General features: G+C 48.1%; 1 protein-coding gene and 1 long non-coding RNA gene across 35 annotated transcripts in view; both read left to right on the top strand.

The window, feature by feature from the left end:
- LOC147579806 (uncharacterized) overlaps positions 1-1,421 on the top strand; it is a 91,952-nt gene extending 90,531 nt beyond the window's left edge. Inside the window, exons 2-3 of the long non-coding RNA XR_015251826.1 lie at positions 798-882; positions 1,367-1,421. This is a non-coding gene — a long non-coding RNA (uncharacterized LOC147579806). The remainder of the gene's footprint in view (positions 1-797; positions 883-1,366) is intronic.
- A 1,596-nt stretch (positions 1,422-3,017) lies between these two features.
- The window catches only part of NRXN3 (neurexin 3), a 1,579,173-nt gene continuing 1,563,094 nt past the window's right edge, over positions 3,018-19,096 (top strand). For all 34 annotated transcript variants that reach the window (XR_015252137.1, XR_015252136.1, XM_086709138.1 and 31 more), the window contains exon 1: positions 3,018-3,326. The gene's annotated coding sequence lies outside the window, so the exon portion shown is untranslated. The remainder of the gene's footprint in view (positions 3,327-19,096) is intronic.

Here is a 19,096-nt window from a genome sequence, read left to right as displayed (position 1 = left end):
GAGGAATATAGGCTTCTTTCCCACAAGGGAACCTTCTGACCTAATGACCTTTGACTGTGGCCTTACGACTATCAGTGAGAGGTGTGAGTGGTGAAAGACCAGATTGTCCGAGGGCTGTGGTGGCTGCCATTGATTCTTCCCTTTAGAGGAAAATCAGTACCACAGCTGACATGACACCATCATTGAGGCAAACACCTGCTATTGCTTTATGCTTGTGGTTGCATTCCATGTCTGCAAGGAGACCTGTCTTCTTGTCTTTGATGTTGTCTTTCTCTGCTCTTTTGTATATATCCACCCTCATAAATCTGGAGCTGAGGGAATGCTAGATCACTGAGAACAAGCAGAGTGTAGTTAGCTAAAATGCTATGGAGGAATGAATAAAATGAGCCCAGAGATTTCATGATAAAAGGCAGACTAAAAGAATACACCAGAGTAATTGAAAGATAAATAACACTTAAGCCCAAGAACCCACTAAGTGGAATAAAATGATAATAATAAATATATTCAAAGTACACAAGGTTAGAAAGCAAAAGGGTTAAAAACAAGTAAACGAGAGTAAGTACAGTGATAACAAGTAAGTTAAAATATTAAAAGTGAAATGATGAAATAAGAGAATGCTAACTATAGGGGGCAGTCCGAAGTTAATAATCCCAGGCAGGGGCAAAGGCAGACCATTGGGTCGAAGTAGCAGATACCTGTTTAGCGCTTTTGTGGGGCAGGTGTTCTGTGTGTTATTTTATCACTAATTCTCGTGGAAATTCTATGAAGTAAGTGCAGGTGTCCTCTCCATTTTGTAGGTAAAGATGCTAACACTTGGAAAGGGCAAAGCAAACTATTCAAGTCACATGGAACATCGGTGGCCCAGTTGGAATTGGAATCCAGGTATGCGTCCTAACTTCTCAGTTACCCTGCAGACATGCGGTGGACTTCCCTAGGGGATGTTCTTCCAAGGCCAGTGTTTGCTGAAGGAGTCTGGTGGGAACTGACATCTCAGGGCAGTGAGCCCTCAGGCTTTCCCTTTGGGCTAATGCCCTCATGTCCCCCTGATGTCCCTTAAGTCTCTTCCTGTTGCTCCCAAAAGTGTGTGTGCAGCTCTTTCCAACATCCTGATGGATCGTGGTGGTTTCTTTACATGGTTCTTCCCTCCAGAGCTCCATACAGCTTGCCGAACCCCATGCACTGTATTCTTTGAATTTCCCGTCTGGGTTCCAAGAACAAATAAGGTACATGGGCTTCAAGGAAGGCCAGGTAAGGAAGATACAGATCAGCTGGCCAGGGCAGTTTAGGTCTGGCATGAACTGGCAGAAGGTGAAGTGTCACGCATGAAATTAATCCAGTAAGACATGTTTGTTTGTATTCCTATTAGGTGCTGAATACCATAGAGTGTTGAAGATTGGGGACCCAAAGAAACATAAAAAAATGAGACTATGATCTGAAAGGTAAAGCAGACTGAAGAGTAGACTAGGCATGCTGGTGTCACATGTGTCTATTCATGCCCAGCCTAAATGCTACTTTAGCCCACCGAGCTTGCTATAACATCAGCATTTATCGCTTGCATCTTGATAATCTCATACAGCCTCCTTTACGTTGCTTTTGTGACTGCTGTTTTTCCCTTTATAGAAACACATGGCCATCTTCTACCAATGCATAGGGGACTCCTTGGCGCAGGGAACTCGTCTCACTCATTTTGTTTCGGGTTAGCATGTTTCCTGGTACACATGCTGTCAAAGTTTGTAGGTTTGGGCAAGTGCTAGGATGGCTGGAATGTTCAGTATGTCCAGTAAAGAACAGAAATATAAGAACTACCCTCCATAGAAGGGAGGCAATGTAGCACTGTGGCTGAGTAGGCAGGCTCTGGAGTCAGACCCAAGTTCAAATTCATTCTGGTTATTTCTGGCTATGCCACCTTGGAGAGCCTCTCTAAAGCTTTGATTTCCTCAACTGTAAGATGGACAACTGTCAAATAGCACCAGTCTCCATGGATTGAATGAGATGACCCATGTGCTTGCATGTGTAAGTGCTCAACAGTTGTTAGTGGCGATACCTGCCATTGGCACTGGCTAGATGAGGGACATGCCATGTAGCCCTTCAGAAAAGGAAGGCTGGAGAAGAAAGGGGGTGGGGCTGTTTTCCCACTGTGAGGCACCAGGGCCTGATGCTGAACAAAACCTTGTGTTTGGTGCCACCGACTGTCATCTCTTGTTTAGTCTTGAATGGGGAAGTGTTTCCACAGACATAGACTAGTTCAGCAAAACTGGCAATGGATTTTGAAGGGTTTGGGGGTGCAGTAGAAATACCTAGGCCCTGAGCTCAGGGTGTGAGCCACAGATGGGAGCCATCCCCCTGACCCACCACAATGCTAGACCCTTGCCTCTGTCTTTGTTAGCTCACAGCCCCTGTGCATAGGGTTGGCTATGCCTCCATCTGTCTTTGTAACTAGCAGCCCTTGGAGGGGAAGCCCAGTTTGTCACCTTCATTTCTATGTCCCCAGCCCTCATCCTATATGCTGTGCCTCTTCCTAAGCAGGCATACAAAGTGCTTGTTGAAGGAATGGCTTTGTGTCCTAGTTACAGCCCTAGCCTCCATCTGATGCTCAAGGATTGCCCTGGTTTTGCAAGGAGTGGCTACTTGGGGAAACTGAGGCATGCTTTTAGGTCAGGGTCCTTTCCACTCCCTGTCTGCAATGAGACACATGCATCTTCAGCAGTGGGGAAGTGGCTTAGTCTACTGAACCTATAAATGAAGATTTTGTCTTTATTTTCATTCCTGCTTCGGTTCTGGCAAAGAACCTTCCTCAGGCTGGGGTAGGGGGAGAACTGAGCTCCTGACACTGCCTCTTAGTCTTAGGGGGCTGTACAGTGCCCCTCCCTGATGATATCTTCTCAGCTGTTTGCAAAACAGTCAGGGAGGAGGTGAAGCCCTGAGCCAGGCAGCTTGGCTGTCTCTTTAAATGCCGGGGTCTGTGTGGGAGAGGGAGGGGCCGGCTCTGGAGTGCGTGAAATTCCTGGGCTCCCCGGCAGTCTCAGGCTCCGAGCTCAGCCCTACACATCTCCTCTCGCATGCAACTCCCTGAGAGGGAGAGGCGAGCGTGTCCTCCCCTCTCTCGCAGCCGCCAGCATCTTGAGCCACCGCGGACCTGCTTTTCACACCTCCGACACCCCCCTCCCTTCTTCCCCGCCACTCCCTCCCAGAGAGAGAGAAAAGGAGAAGGAGAGAGAAATATTCTGGAATTTGAACCTTTCCAAAGAGGAAACATACCCAGCAAACTCAGTTGATTAAACATCAAACAAACAAACAGATCCCAAATCTTCTGTTCAACTGGAAAGGTAAGGTTTTGGGGGAAAGGCAGGCAGGCAGGATGTGAAACAACTCAAGGTTCTTGTTCGTTCTGGGAAGAGGTTGCTCCTGAGAGGGTAGAAGTTTTCAGTTGGGAGCCACCAACCTAGATTTTCTTTCTTTCTTTTTTTTTTTTTTTTTTGGATGCTGGATCAGAGAGTCTCAGCTGACCACGGGAATGGCTTTTCAACTGCCTTTCTTTTCCTTCACTTGCTCCTGGAAGTTGAGTTCTTTTGCTCCAGATGTTGGAAAAGTCAGAGAATGTTTTAGATTTTTTTAAATCTTTTTTTCTTCTAAGTCTTTCTCCTATTTGCTTGGATTTTTAGTCTGAAATGATGTGTGCTTGTCACTTCATTTTGGGCAGATAGTTTTTTGGCATTTTGTAGTTACTTTCCCCCTAATTATTATTTTTTTTGGGGGGGGGGAGGGCTGGTTCAAATGAGAAGGAGAAGAGACACTCTGAGGATCATAAGACAAAATTGAATTGAGACAGGGATTTCCCTAGCTGTTGAGGAATTGAGAGGGGTGTGTGTGTGTGTGTGTGTGTGTGTGTGTATGTGTGTGTGTGTGTGAGTGAGAAAGAGAGAGAGAGAGAGAGAGAGGAATAGATTTTTTTTGGAAGGGGTGTGAGGATGTGGTTCTTGAGTCTCAAGATTCAGGTTGGACTCCCGCTATCTTGTTGTGAAGGTGGGCATAATCAGAGGTGAAAAGGGAGTATGTATGTGTGTGTGTGTGTGTATGTGTGTGTGTGTGCGCGCGTGTATGCTCCTGTTTGGATCCGTTACAAGGGAATCTTCCTTCTCTGCCTTCCATTTGTTTATATTAATGATTTAGTAGCAGGCTTGCCTGAAAACTTCCACTCTGTGTAAGCACTGTGGGTTTTGCAAGCTCTCAGTGACCTTAAAGGCTGGTTCGATGTCTTTTTTTTCAAGGTATTGTGTTGTACCCAGAGTTTTGGCTCTTTCACTCTCTCTTTTTTAACCATGAAACTTAACTGCTTTAGAAACATCATCCTGATGACAAGGGAAAAATAATCTGTCCTCCCCCCACCCCCCATCCCTTCCTAGGCCAGTGATGTAATACCAACCTATGGGCTCGGCTGCTTTGCAGGTGACTTACCCTGTGATTACTTGTTAAAAAAAATAAATTTCTTCCTCCCTCCATTAAATGCCTCCTCTTTTGATCTTGATATAGAAATATCATCATGCAGTGAGACAACTGTATTTTTGCTAACTCTTACAGGGGTTTAGGTAAGGTAGGATTTCTTTCCCCTGATCACTGATTTTTAATTTTTTTTTAATGCAAAGGTCAGAGATCATTAATAGCTAGGCTAGGATGGAGCAAGACACAGTCAGACCACCTAGGAAAAGTGGGAGAGCTGGGGCCGTCCTCTCCCCGCTTCCTCCGGTCATTCCCGCTTGGGGAGATAGTTTCCTTTTACTAGACCAATCCACCTCAACATTCCTAATTCTTTCTCTGCCCTGGGTTCTATGGATGGCCCTGGGAGCATGAGGGTCACTCCTCATCACACCTGGACGACAGTGTAGTTTTCAGGGGTCAGATGACCGTTTGCCTTTGTGATGAAGGTTCCAATGGAAATTTGAACTCCCAGCGCACTGGGTGACTCTGTGCTCGGGATAGTCTATCTGGGGGCACCTGGAGGTTAGGTCTGGCGAACCTGAAGAACTAGCCCTCTATGAATTTGCCATTCTGGGGTAGAGTCTCCTTTCATCGTTCAAGGGCTTCTGCATCGCCTTTCGAGTTAAAATGGTCCCGCTGGTTATGATGGGCAAGTTTACCTAAGGGCTACTGGGTACGTGGCGGAGGGTTGGAGGGGGGGAAAGACATAGCAAGGCTGGTATTTTTTTTTAATCTTCTAGCTTAATCTGCCTAAGTGATATTGGGGCAAACGATATTTCAGATGGGTGCTGGTTGTGCAGAGATATTCCTATTGTTTGATTTTTTTTTTTTTTTTTGGTTGGGGAGTGGAGAGCAAGGGCTCTTGGCCCATTTTCTGCAGCCTGGGGTTCATCCTGTGAGCCAGTCTTCCTTCTGGAAGAGGGGGAAAAGGCTGGATGCTGGAAGTTCATTATTAAAGTGAGCAACAGGGCTGGGTTAATTTTTTTTTTTTTGAACAACCGGACTGTGCGAATGCCCTTTTCTGGAGCTTTCCGGCCCTTTCTAGTGAAATAATGATATAAAAAAATTGTTTCTTAAGATGAGGGGGCCAGAAATCAAAGGGATTCTAGATTTTGAGAGACAACTACTTCTTTGCTTCTCTGGTAGCTCCCTGTTATTAATTATTGGGGGTTTGACGGGGTCTGGCCTCCTTTTTTGTTAATTTCTTTTTAATGCTGCGTTTCTATTGAATATGTTGATGATTTGGTTCTTATATAAGGGAAAGAATGTATTGAGGTGGATTGATGCTTGGGGTTTTGAGATCGGCTACTGAGATTGGGTGGCGGTTGGTGTGTTTGTCGATATGCATGGTAGGAAGGTCTTTTCTTTTGGGTGGTGGGGGACAAGGGGATGGTTGGAAAATGGTAGATGAGAAGCTACAGCGAGTGGGGATATGAGGGGAGATGGAGATGGGGTCGGAAGTCACCGGTTTGCAGAATTTCTGTTCTGCATCCCCCTTTCTTTCGCTCCTTGGGAAAAAAAATCCATTATCTCTAAAAACACATTATTCTTCAATTGGCCTTTTAGAGAGAAAAAGAGAGGGAGGGGAGGGGTTAATTTGGTAAGGGGGCTTGGTTGTAATTAGCCCACTGCTGCAAAACCGAGATAGAGAAATCCACCGGCACCAGCTTTGGGGGCACAGAGAGGCAGCGGGAGATGGGGGACAGGTTGTCAGTCTTAGATGAACAGTGGAGCGGTGGGGTTGGCGTTTGGGTATTGTGTGTGTGTCTCAGGCGCTCGTGTAGTTTTTTCCACCCCACCACCAATTACCCCCTTTATCCTCCCCCAATTTTGCCATGCTCTTCTTGCCTTCTATTGCCACACGCGGCTCTCCCCTACCCATACGCCCCCTCCCCCTTTCCTCTAGCCCTTTCCATCTCGATGAGAAAATTCTGATTCTGATGGCTCTGCGGCTCTTTTTTCTTTTCTTTTCTTTCCTTTTTTTTTTTTTTTTTTTTGCAACACAACAGTGGTGCGATGGCCTTTCCTACATGCCACACGGATGCAGCCTTCTGATAGGAGGGCTAAGTCGGCACATCTACACACGCACTTGCACACGCTCTTGCACACACACTCACACACACGGACACAGGCGACCAAGGGCTGGATTTCATTTGGTTTCATTCCCCTCTGTGGCTCTCCCCACCCCTACCTCCACCATGGCTCCTTTCCACCCATCTTCATACGGGCAATGCAGTAACGTTATCCACGTCTCTTCCCCACACTGCTCTCTTCTTTCTCCTCGCCATTATTCTTTCCCGAAAGCTGTGGTGTGTCGCAGTTCATGGGATTAGCATGTTGGAGAGTCTTTGGGGGAGGGCGCCTCTTGAAAAGGGGAGTGGAGTGGGGGTAGATGACATTAATGATTTTTTTTTTTTTTTTGGCCAAATAAGCACCCAGTGATAATGATCCAATTTAACCATCCGTGTAATATGCGTTTGCGGCACATTGGAGGAAGGTTACGGGGAAATCAGAGTCTGGACTGGGTTACCTCTGGGGAGGTTTGCTGCTTGGACAGTAGAGAGAGACACCACCCCCACACCCACACATATGTATGCTCTCTTACACACGCCAACACACACAGCTCTGCTCAGTGGGCTGTGTCAAGCCAGAGGGCACTGCAGAACGTCCCAGAGTTGTCGTTGTTCGTTGCGAGCACGGAGTGATGTCTTTGTCCTACCCGGCTCTCTCTCTGATGTCCGATGTCGTCTGGTCTTGAAATTCTTCGTGGCCTTTGTGTTGCCCTTCGGGTGGGGGCTGGGGGGATGTTTGTGTTTTGTCAGACACCAGTGTGCGTCCAGTTGGACCACATGGGAGTGTCGACACCATGTGTGCGGGTCACGCAGGAGGCTGACTGCCTGTTTGTGCCGCCGGAGTGTGACTGTTGGCCATGGCTGTGCGCGGGGCTCTGGAGACGTGTGGGGGTGCCAGCCCTGGGAAGCTGACTTCCCCTTGGGGAGGGGAGGGCAAAAAGCGAGGGTGTTCAGTGGGAGACAGAGGGCAATGGAGTGTTCAGGATAGCTGAGAAGGGGGTGGAGGGGGAGAAACCTCTCGGGTCTCCAGTGGAAGCGTCGCGTGAGGTCCCCACGTCCCCAAACCAGCCTGTGGGCGGGGGGGGGTGCTCCTGGATGACTGGTGGGCGGATGCAGACTGAAGGCAGAGAGGTAGGCGAAATTGAGGGTTTCCCCACCACCTCCGGAGCCCCAGGGAGAAGGGCCCTGCCCTCCCAGCACCAGCCACCCTTGGGAGGCTCGGCCTTGGTTGAGGCTGCAGCCCCCAGGAGCTGAGATCTCCCTGGGCCGGGAAAACAGCCGAGCCCCCAGTGCTCGGGGCTCCAGCTGCCTTAACTATCAGACGCCATTTTCTGTCTCCTTTGGCTAAAGGTGTGCCCTTCTTTATGCAATTATAAATGAAATTGGTAAACATTTTGCCCGAAAGAAAAAAAAAAAAACCTTCCCAGAGCAAAATGCTGATTGTCCTCCATTTCTGACATCCCTCTCCCTTCCCGGGGCTGACCTTGAAGAGTTAGGGAGAAAGGGTTACGTCATTGCCAGAGAAAGGGGAGAAATAGCGAGTAGGATGCCTCTGGGGCAAATTTTTGTGCCAGACACAGATTAGAGAATGCTCTTTGGATCCCCCCCCTCTCTTCTTACCTCTTTATGACCCTTGTGTGTGGATGGGGGACTTGCAAAAAGTGGAAGTGCCTCTTCCAAAGCTTGCCTCCTAGAAACGTACCTGCCTGGTACCTTAGTCCCGGCAGTGATCAGGCCGGGTCTCCCCCAAGCATGCACCTGCAGGGGGAAATGGCTGAGGCGCAGCTCTGACCCTTGAGGGCCAGCCCTGGCTGCTCTGCAGTGACTAAGTGAGGCCGTGCAGCTGGGCCAGCCACAGGTGGCAGTACGGGGCTCAGCAGGGGCTATGTGCGGGGCCTGCTCCCAGTCTCTTCCTCCAGGTCTGTGCTCAAATGATGCCTACTCAGAGAGCACTATACTGACTGGCTTTCTAAAATAACCCCCTGACCCCACCTCCAGCCACTTTCCAGCCTGTTACCCTGCCTTTAATTCAAATTTGCTAATCGCTACCTAGTACTGTATTATATACTGAAGTGTTAAGGTGATCTCGTCTCCTCTAGAATGCAAGCTCCAGGAGCTCAAGGGCTTTGTTTCTGTTCATCGCAGTGTTCCCAGCACCTAGGACACTTCCTGCCACGTAGTAGGTGCTCAACAAATATTTGTTGATTGGAGGAAAGAACCATATGGGTTTGGTATTGGGGTTCTCTTTTCTTCACTAGCAGTTTGGACCTGTCTTCTGGGAAGGCTGAATTTGGCCTCTGGCTGTCTTATCCCTCCCTGCAAGTCCCAGATCTGCTGGAGGGATTGGAAAGTATGAAACTTTCTGATTGAGAAAGGTCTCCATGCCTGACTCAGAGTGACTCTGCCTCCTTCATCATCCCTGTAATATTAGCCATCATCATCATAGTGGTAGTGGTAATAGTATTGGTATGGCTGCCATTTTTGAGGACCTTGATATGTACCAAGTTCTGCACCAAGATGGGTTGTTTTGTAAACATTCAGTATCTCATTTTATTCTCCAGACTGCTCAATGCAGTATGTTCTTATTACCTGTCTTGGACAAAGGAGGAGGAGACCAAGGCTTAGACTTACACAAAGTAATGTAGTAACCTGTCAGTTCAAGGACTTGAACTGTTAGAGCCCAGTTCATAACCCTTACGTTATACTGTTAGAGGTAAAAGGGAGTTGAGTGATCATCTCTCCCGGTGCCCTCAAATACAGACGAGAAAACTGAGGTTTTCAGAGATTAAGTGGTTTGTTCAAAGACACTTGATCCATAGACAAAGCTGGAGTCCAGGTTTCCTGGCTGTCCAGGTATTACTCTTTTCACACCATCATGTTGCCTTGTGAGTGTGCACACCTTCTCAAAGGATAATGTGTTAGTGGCAGCCTCAGGGCCCCTCTTAGTTCTCCTCCTTCCTCTGTCACAGGAGTGGGTCTCTCCTCACCAGGTGAGATGAGTGGGAGTAGGTGTGTCTTTAAAGAGGGCAGAGTTGATTCTTACAGAGTAGAGAGAGATTGGAGGAAGACTGCTGGTCTATACTCCAAGGTTACTGGAGTCTCTGAGAGCTAGTCAAGGTCATCCTCTGAATGTACTGGAGGAAGAGACTGCAGTGGCATGCTCTAGGTTCTCAGTCCCATGTAGCCCTACCCATTAAGGTTACTCTCATATACAGCTGGGGCTCCATTCAGAAGTCCGAGCAGCTGGTGACTGGATCTTGTTGACCTGGGAGCTTGAATACTTCTCCTAGACTGGCTTAGCCCTTGTTTCTCAAAAAAAGGGAGGCATGGGGTCAGACATTAGCCTTGATGTGTTTCATTTCTATGTCCAGTGGCTGGCTGGGGAGCATGATGTCATGAAATGTGGGTGAAGGGCCCCTACCAAATCCCTCTGCTTCACCCCTAGGAACTGACCGTGACTTGGGGAGGGGTTAGACCTCCTAGCCCTGTGTGTGTGTGTGTGAGGGTGTGTGTGTGTGTGTGTGTGTGTGTGTGTGTGTGTGTGTGTGTGTGTGTGTGTGTTGTGTCTATGTGTGTGTGTGTTTTGGGGGTCAGGGTGCTGGGGGAAAGGAGGCCAGAGTAAAGTGGATTCTGAGAACCAGGGAAGACTTACCTCGTGCCTGGATCTTGAGATAGGGCATGAAGCTGTTTCTGTGTGACCTTGAGATGGGGTGACCAGATGCCCTGGTTTGCAGAGACAGTTCTCGTCTAGGCCTTTGTCCTAGTGTATAATTATTAACTTTCAAAAGTGTCCTGGTTTGGATGATAAAATATATAGTCATCTTTCTTTGAGATGGCATCACCCACTTTCTGTTAATGGGTAGAGAGAGGAAAGGGGAATACAAGAGACGGAAATCCAATTTTAGGAAGAAGGTGACTGGGAGTAGAGCCTTTCCCCAGAGATATTTCCACTTATCCCACATTTGTAAAGAATGAAGACCTGAATCTTTTGATTAGTTTTTCTATAAACATCACTACTACTACTAACCTCACTACTCTTACTACACTAGCCAACATTTGAGTCCTGTTTTGTGCGTTTTGTGCCAGATACTATGCTAAGCCCCTGACATGCATTATCTCCCTTAATCTTGCCAAACCCTATGAGGTGGGTGCTATTATTATCATTTCTGTATTACGCCCCCTTCCCCAAGGCCTAAAGAGGTTAAATAACATGTCCAAGGTACTGTGGGTAGAAATGGCAAGGTCACGATTTGATTCCAGTGGGCCTGGCTTGGATGCCTCTGGTCTTCACTACTGTGTCATACCACCTCTGTGGGCCTGTCCTCCAGTTCCCCAAGTCTGGGAACCTGATTCTGAGAACTGACCCACTTGCTGGGCAGTCTGACTGACAACTCTGGGACATGCTGAAGATATTAGTGCCAGTCAGTTGCTGCCACTTTAGGCTTAGGGGGAGGATACTGCTGGCCTTGTAGTGGCACTGCTGGTTGTCTCTGTGATGGCACTTGGAAACTCTGTTCCCCATGGTGTCTGTTACCTTCTTCCTCACTTCAGGCATCTTGTCAGAGGGAGGAATTTAGGTTGTTTGGGATGGTGGTGAGTTGGCAGAAGGCAGAGAACCTGCAAGGTATTTCTCTCTGCTCCATGGCCCTGATCCTTGATGGGCTCACACTCCCCAAGGCCCCCACAGTAGGGCCTGGCCCTTAGTGGGAGAGTCGGGCGAGTGGACTGTCATCTAGCACCTGCTGTAAGCGAAGCGTGGTGTTCTGCCATATTTCCTTTAGATAGGTAGTGTTCTCATTTGTCTGACAAGGAAACCAACGGGGTTAAATAGCTTGTCTAAGATCGGACAGTGAGAAAGAAGTAACAGACCTTGACTCTGACTCTAGAATTCATGCCGTTTCCAAGAACTTGCACTGTTCCCCCTCCTGAACCCTGGAGGAGAGGGGGCAGGAGTTGGAACATCTAAAATGGGGACTAGAGGAGGGGAGGTCTTCAGATCAGCTCTTGAGGCTGAGGGCTGGAGGGGGTATCCAGGGCTCATCATCCTGGTCAGGCAGGGCAAGACTGCTCCTGAACCCTCAGTTGGATGAATGCTGGTTCTAGTCTGGACAGGAGGGGGAAGGTAAGGCTCATCCACAGCTTCATAGGTGGAGTCAAGGGGCGTCCAGAAGAAGGTGCCTCTTTCCCTCAGGGAATAGTGATACATGTACTGACACCAAATCCCACCTCCTGCCTCCTGTGTCGACATCATCAGGTCAAGGGTCAGAAGGGATGGGTGGTCTCTCTGCCTACAGGCAGGGAGGGGGATACACAGAGGGAGGAATCTGGGATTCCCCATGCTGGAGGGCTCCACGGGGAAAGGAAGAACTTTTTCTTGGTTGAGAGGCAGGGGAGAGAAGAATATTTTTTCTGACTGAGGGGATGGTCTGAGGCCCCCAAGCTGAGCTGCATTAGCTTCATTGCAGTCCCATTGAAGACTGTGTTTATTTTTCCAATAATGTGTTAATTAAACATCGATTTCCAGGTGGAGGAAAGGGAATTGGATTGCTAGAGCTAAATGGAGTGAGGAGGATGGGGAGCTGGTAAGAGGGGCCCCAAGCTGGAGTCAGCATTCTGCACATTGCCCCAGGGGGGTAGAGGGGAGCTGGGGCTGCCTCTTCCCTGGGCTCTAAATTTGGAATTGCCATCTCCCCATGAGCCTTCAGGAGGCATCTTTTCTACCCACTGGCTGCCAGAGCAGACGGAGAATGTTCTTTGCCGAACCTCAATTCAAGGAGGAGAAATGATTATTCCTCACCTTCCCCAGCATCTTTGCATTGTGGAACTACCCTGTGCCAGGCTTCATATTGGGATCCTTCAGCAAACTTGGTGCTAGTACTTTTATACCCCCACTTTGGTGATGAGGAAACTGAGGCTCGGAGAAGTGAAGTAGCAAGTTCAAGAGCAAAGAGCTGGCAAAGCCTGGCAAGAAAGGGAGCCCTGGAGGAGTAGAAAGTATCAGGTTGGCAGAACAGCTGTCAAGGACCCAAGCTCCTGCGAAGGAAAAAAAAAAAAAGAAAAGAATGCAGCATCTAATAGGCAATAAACAGAACCATTTGATATTTGATCTCTGGCCAAGATTGATTGAGCTTTTACCATGTGCCAGGAGGTGCATTAAGTGCCTCGCGTGTAGCTTGTGAGGATGTAGTGGCTAAGTGTCAGGGAGTGTTATTCCCATTTTAAAGATGAGGAGAGTGGGGCTTGGAGAGCTTAACTTGCCTGAGGTCGCAGAGTTGGTGGATGGAGCTGAGGTAAAAACGGAGGTAAGTCGTTAGTAAAGAGGACTCTAGGAACTTTCACAGTTGTGTTCCATTATCTCATACACACTGAGGACACGGGGCCTGCTCAGCAAGCCACCTACAACTTCTAGGAGGGAAGTATGTGGGGCTTTTAGGATGGATGCTCTGACCAGATCATGTGCCTCAGGAATATCTGGGGTCTTGCCGTGTGAACCCCTTTCTCAGCTCGAGCCTCTGGTTGGGCGAAGGCTGTTCTGGGGTGTTCGCAGTGCTTGGAGCCTGTAGGGTGAGCTGGGTGGTGACATTCAGTTAGAGCAGTGGTTCTCAAACTTTGCTGCATATTAGAATCACTGTATTAAGTCCCAAACCTATGTTGTACCTCATGTTAATTAAATCAGAATATTTAGGGGAAAGACCCTGGCATCAGTATGTTTTAAAGCTGCCTGGGTGATTCGGTCAGGCTCGCAAACTAGTGGTTCAGAACCCTCTCTGCTACCAAGCAGGTGCTGGCAGCCTAGGCCGGCATCTGTTTCCAGAATTACGTTGGAATTGTGGAAGTAATTAGTTATACACACCCAGGACCCAGTGGGGACACTGCTTATCTTGATCGGTTTCCTTCTGAGAAGAGCCTCTTTCAGACTTTGGTATGCATCAGAATGTCTGGGGAGCTCTTATAAAATGCATATTCGCAGGCCCAGCCCACTGCACATCTGAGTTAGGAGTCCTGGGGTGGGGCCCAGGAATCTGCATTCAAAGCAAGCACTTTCTGTGGCTGGGTGAAGTCATGACATACAAGGTCAGCCTCAGAGCCCCCTCTGTCCCATGCCAGTACTTGTGAAGCCCTCTCTCTTTGGAGGGCAAAAAGGCGAGGCCAGGGACTGCTGTGGTTACCTGTTGCTCTGTGAGACGAGGCCTTTCTTGCTTAGGACCCGCTGGCCACTACTGGCGTGGGAAGGCCTGTCACCTGGCTTGGGTCCCTGCTACCCACTGCCAAGCCTTGCGTGGTGCCCTGTGCGCAGCAGCCCTGAGGGAGGAGAGGATGATTTCAACCTGGAAATTCGGCAGGCTCCCTTCTCAGGTTTAAAAAAAATCAGAGTAAATCTCTGCACAACTTGATTGTTTGGAAGTCTGTCAGCAGCAACCACCCTGAGTCTTCCCCAGGGATCAGTGAAACAGCTTCTCTGGGGCTCATTTTAAACTTTTCTTCCAAAGCTGTCAAAAAATGGAGAATAGTCACAGACTCTCAGAGCTGGAAGGGACCTTGGTGATCATCCATGCTAGGGCTACTATTCTATTTATCTGTTCGTGCATTTATTCATCCAACAGATATTTATTAAACACCTACTATATCCAGGCACCATACCAGGTGATGGGAATATAGCCACAATGAAGAGAGACACTTGGTTTATCTCTGATGGAGCTTAAGCTTGGGTGGAAGGGCAAATATTAAACAACACGAAGAAATATGTAATCATTAGTTATGATGAGTTGCTCCGAAGGAAAAAGTACGGGGGGCACTGCAAATTTTGGAGCCCTGATGTAGCATGATGGTGTGGAGGAAATGACAGCTAAGATTGATCAAGTGCTCACTCTGCACAGGCCCTATTATAAAGGCCTCACCTTCTTACTTTATCTTCACGCTTAGTCTCAGAAGGGAGTACTGTTGTTATTACCGTGTTGCAAAGGAAGAAACAGGCACAGAGAAGTGCCCAGGCTGGGACAACAACTGAAGTCTGTCTAACCTTCTTCCCCCACCTCAAACATCCCACCTCAGAAGACCTGGTATTTGTTCTGAAGGCAGAAGGATGAGGTGGGGGCGAGGAAAAACCAGAGAAGTTAAGAAAATGCTGATAAGGGGCACCTGCATGGTTAAGTGTCTGACTTCGGCTTAGCTCGTGATCTCGTGGTTTGCGTGTTCCAGCCCCACGTTGGGCTCTGTGCTGACAGCTCAGAGCCTGGAGCCTGCATTGGATTCTGTGTCTTCTTCTCTCTCTGCCCCTCCCCTGCTTGTGCTCTGTCTCTCAAAAATAAATAAACATTAAAATAATTGAAAAAAAGAAAATACTGATAATTCTGGCCATGTGCGGAGCTCTAGGTGCCAAGCATTGTGCAAAATCCTTGGCCAAAATTATGTCACTGAATGCCCGCAATAACTAAGTAAACAGTAGGAATTCTTATCCTCTTTTTGCAGGTGAGGAAACTGAGGCTGTGAGAGTTTGAGTTTACAGACGGTGGACCATCTGAAATCCACCCCATTTGGGCTGCTTGGATCTCCCCTGTTGGGCAGTGCTAATCACAAAGAGTGGCTCACGGTGGGGGTTCTCCCAAGGCCCACAGGCCTGCTTGTTCTTGGTCAGGGAGAACCCAGAGGGAGGAACAAAGGTCCTCTCTGGGGCAGCCAGAGCAGTCTCTGTATCATGAGCAGTCTCCATTTTTCTTTCCTCTCGCAAGAGCCACAAGGCCAGCCTTTGGGTCTGTTGGCCCACAAGCCCCATAGGGAATGCTTACCCTCTGTCCTCTACCTTTCAGCCCTACCTGTTGCTAATTAGTGAGATGCTGGTCACCTGCAGTTCCCTCCCTCCTCCTCTGAACAGCCTCCCTGTGTTCATCTGAGGTCTCCTCTGCCTTTGAGCTACGGAGTCCTCTGGCCCACCCTGAGCTGATCTGCACCGAGCAGAAGTGAGTCGAGGTAGGAAGAAGTATAGGGACCCAGGTCACGGACTTGGTCTAGAGTCATGAGAGAGAGTCAGGACCACGTGTGAAGAGAAAGGAAATGTGTTCACAGGGCACTGGTGAAATACTGAATTCCTGAAAAGTTTGCTAGGACACAGGACTTCATTTCTTCAACCTCCTTTCTGACCTGACATGCAGGTGAGCAAATATGTGTATGGAGACGAGCATCCTATGAGATGGAGGCCTCTCTGTACCCTCCTGGAGTCCTCTTCCAGGATTGACAGGGTGGCTCTGGCCAGGGGGATGCCAGAAGTGGGCAGTCAAGCTTTTCGTCTGCTTTTCTGCAGCCCTTGGCGTGGTGGGGGCTGCCTCAGTACTTGGCTCTGACTCTGATGAGCCTAACACTTGAAGGCCACTCCCCAGATTCCTGGAATTGAGACAGAAAAAAGAAGGCAGGGAAGCTTTCTCCGAGAAGGGGTGGGATGTGTGGGAGGTAAGGAGGTTGGCTTGTGTGTGGGCTGTGGCGTTTGGATGACCGGCACACGCACTTTTATCATATGTGTGTGGTTACTTTTATTTTTCTACATTCACCTCCTTAAAAAAAGCGACTTGCTTTCTTATTACAGAATAATGTGTGTTTGTTATAGAACACTTGGAAAATACTAAAAACAAAAATAAGAAGTCACCTGTAAATCCCCCCTCCAGAAATAACCAGTGGGAAAATTTTGATAGCTGTCCTTCCAGCTTCATTTCTAAGCATCCACAAACCAGGGTGTGCTATTTTGTTTTTAAAGAAGTTCATTCTATCATTTAACAAATACTAATTGAGAGCCCACTCTGTGCCAGGCACCGACATCACATTTTGGAAGCTCTCACACTAGCTTGATTTTTCACTTAAAGAATATATCATGAGCACTTTTCACAACAGCCTCTCATGCCATTGAACTTCCAGATTTAGATTTTGGGTGTAATGAGGCAGTTGGCAAATTTTGGCATCTAAGATCTTCTGTCTTAAGGAAGGATTGCTGAGCCTCTCTTTCCTTGGTACCTAAGACAAGCACCATATTAGACCCTTTGGGAGAAAATGTGTCCCTTTGCCAGGAAATAAGGAAGGGACAGAAGAAGGTTTGAAGGGTGGGAAAAATCCTGGCCCTTATTTAGTGTTAGAGTCTGGGACTTCTCCCAATGGGGGGTTTGGAAAGGAGAGATTCCATTCTCTTAGATAGAACCCTAGCATCCTAGAGAGTGGGTGGAACCTTAGCGCATGGCTGGTTCACCTTCCTCAATGTAGAGATGGGGGCTAGGAGCAGTTAAATGACTTGCCCAAGAATACACAGGTGGTTGATGACAGAGCTGAAGCTGGAACTTGGGGAGCTGAGCTAGCGAGAGTTGCATGATGATGGTTGGGGGTGGATTTGATAGAAGTGGTATAGAGGGAGCCCATTCAGACTGGATGGAGGGGCTCCAGTGACCTTGATTGAGTTTGGATACTGTATAGAAAGGAAGTTTGCAATACAGGTCTGATTTTCTGCCCTTCAATGATCTCCTACCCCATTCCTTATCCACAGTGTACCCCATGCCATTATCTCTCATATGCACATCTGTGGGTCTGTGGAGGCCTAGGAGATGGGGTGTGAGAGAAGAATGCCCTCTAGAATGCCAGTATTACTCACAGACCAAGCTGGCCTGGTGCAGGTTTCCACATATTCAATTTTGCAAATATCTACAAGGTACTTCCTTTGCCTCGGGAGGGGGTGGGGCATTGTGTCTGGTGCTAGGCACACAGAAGAGAGTAATGGTTGGCATTTTTCGAGTGAAGGACATTATGACTGTATGTAACCACAGCAGAGGGCCTAGATCCAGGATAGAAGGAACCACATGGGCTTTCATGGAAGGGAGGATTACTTCTTGAGAAGTAAGGGAGTGTGAGGAAGGTTTCACTGAGAAGATGGAATTTAAAGAATGACATCAGTAGATGGAAGAGAAGGACTGAGGATGCCAGGCCAAGGAAACCACATGAGGAAAGGCAAGAAAATGAGGAATTTGTCCTCAGTACATAGGAGATTGACCTTTTATAGCACATAGGTAGAGGACTGAGTGAGAGATGGGGCTGGAGAAGGATGTTCCAGCTCATTTTCAAAGGACCTGGAATGGTAGGTGTTTCAGTTGGGATGATCTCAATCATTGGAATCCCAGCTCAATCTGGCTTAATACAGAGGGAGCTCTGGGGAATGGAGTTTGGAGTTTACATAACTCAAGTTTTGGAGAAAGGACCTCAGCTGTGGTTCAGTCTAGGGGTGCCCAATATTGTCAGGGCCTCAGGCTGGCTCTGTCAATGGTAGTAAAATGGCTCTGCAACTCTAGAGCTCATGTGGGTACAGCTCACCCTTGAAAGTAAAGAAATTCTCTTCCCCCAGCCATTGGACAAAAGTCTTGGGCCTCCTTTTGGTTGGACCAATTAGGTCACAGGTCCCTCTCTGAATGAGTTGTAACAACTCTGAGCAGTTATAACCTCTTGCTCTGCCCTGACAGCAGACGGAGGCATCCAGTCCCAACCATGTGGCTACTTCACCATGAGTGGGGGTAGAGTGGATGCTGGTCGCTGCAGGATAGTGGGTAAAGACATCAGGACTCTCGTGTGTGTGTCCCGGGGAACATGGGACATATTAGAGCAGCAGGGTAGCCTTTTCACCTTTGTAGTAGGAAAACTATAGAGATGGGAAGGGAAAGTCACTGGATTTCCAGAATTCGGAGCAAGGAGGACACTGCCTGGCTGACATGGGTCTACTCTCTCAGAAGAAGCCACCAAGCTGGATCATTGAGCCCAGCCCAGAATATGGTCCACGTGGGTGCCTGTGACTCATCCTGGCACACAGAGCAAGAGGATAACTTACAAAGGACCAAGCCAGTCTTCATCTGTCAACAGCATTTTCCTGTGGTTTTTTGTCATTCTTCAGAGAAAAGAGGCTAAGGGTGTTTTAGGGAAGCCTGAGTGTGGGTGCTTCTTGCAGAATACTTCTAAAGGGACTTGTGGTTTCCCGGGTACAGCCTGAGGTGCAGGAACTCGAGTTCATTCTTTATGGATTTGAGTTTTTGTTTTTTTTTTTATTCCTTTTGCAGTGTGTACATGCACAACTCCTCCTGGATCAGCTTTGATTGATAGGTGCCTTGGCAACATCCTCATTTCCTCAGGGATCTGATGGCTTCAGAATTGCTTTGCTGGTTTCTGATCATATTTAGCTGGCCCTTGCTGGGCTGTTATGTGCTCTGGACTATGTTTGGAGAATTAATTTGCTTTATGCCTCAAAGTCAATAGGATGCTTTTTGTTTCTGTTCCCTGAATTGAAGGCAGAAGTTTTACTAGGGCATCCCACCCTGAGCTGACAAAAAGGGGGCTCTTCTGCCATGGTGGTTTTCCTCCTGTGTGTGACTCTGAGTAGCTGGAAATTGAGCTACAATGATGGGGTGGGGGTAGAGGGGCCTGGGATATGGTGCTCTCAGGTTTCAGGATTACCCAACTGCTCTGAGATGACTTTTAGGTGATCTATAGACTTAGGGCAAAAGAGCCATGTTTAAATATTAGCTTTATCATTCATA

This window comes from Puma concolor, chromosome B3, assembly GCF_028749965.1.
Source record: "Puma concolor isolate L17-30 chromosome B3, mPumCon1.1.hap2, whole genome shotgun sequence".
Classification (NCBI taxonomy): domain Eukaryota; kingdom Metazoa; phylum Chordata; class Mammalia; order Carnivora; family Felidae; genus Puma; species Puma concolor.
The sequence above is the reverse complement of the archived record's forward strand: the minus strand, read 5'-3'. Positions and strand labels throughout refer to the sequence as shown.